This window comes from Cucurbita moschata, unplaced genomic scaffold, assembly GCF_002738365.1.
Source record: "Cucurbita moschata cultivar Rifu unplaced genomic scaffold, Cmos_1.0 Cmo_Scf00016, whole genome shotgun sequence".
NCBI lineage: Eukaryota > Viridiplantae > Streptophyta > Magnoliopsida > Cucurbitales > Cucurbitaceae > Cucurbita > Cucurbita moschata.
Genome location: NW_019268532.1, coordinates 423,571 through 424,074, shown reverse-complemented (window position 1 = coordinate 424,074; position 504 = coordinate 423,571).

Here is a 504-nt window from a genome sequence, read left to right as displayed (position 1 = left end):
CAAAGACAATGTTGAAGCCGGAAGAGTCGCCACATTGGGCGAATGAGCCAATTTTGGCGAGAAGGGCAGCTGGAAGAGTCGCCACATTGGGGCGAAGGGGCCAATTTTGGCGAGAAGGGCGGCGGCAACTTGGTTGGCGAAGATGCCAATGCGGCGCCCAGATTCCAAAGGTAAATCTCTGCAGAAGGTCGATGGGGTTATTGAGATTCTGTATATTTTCGAAGAGGGATGCTGATGAAGATCCTAAGATTAGGGTTTTTGTGAAGGATGAATGATGAAGGGAAAAATTGGGAAGAAAATGAAAGAGGCTATGTTTGGAAAAGGTGAGGTTGTATGTACAGAGTATGGCGAAGGATGATTTGGAGGTCAAAAAGGTGGAGCCGAAGAATAATCAATCGACTCTGCATGTGACAGCCATGACGACTGCCCCTGCGACATCAAAGACAACAGTGGTGGTGGAGAAGAACAGTAGAAGATTTCAAAAGCCATTGAAAAGAAAAGATC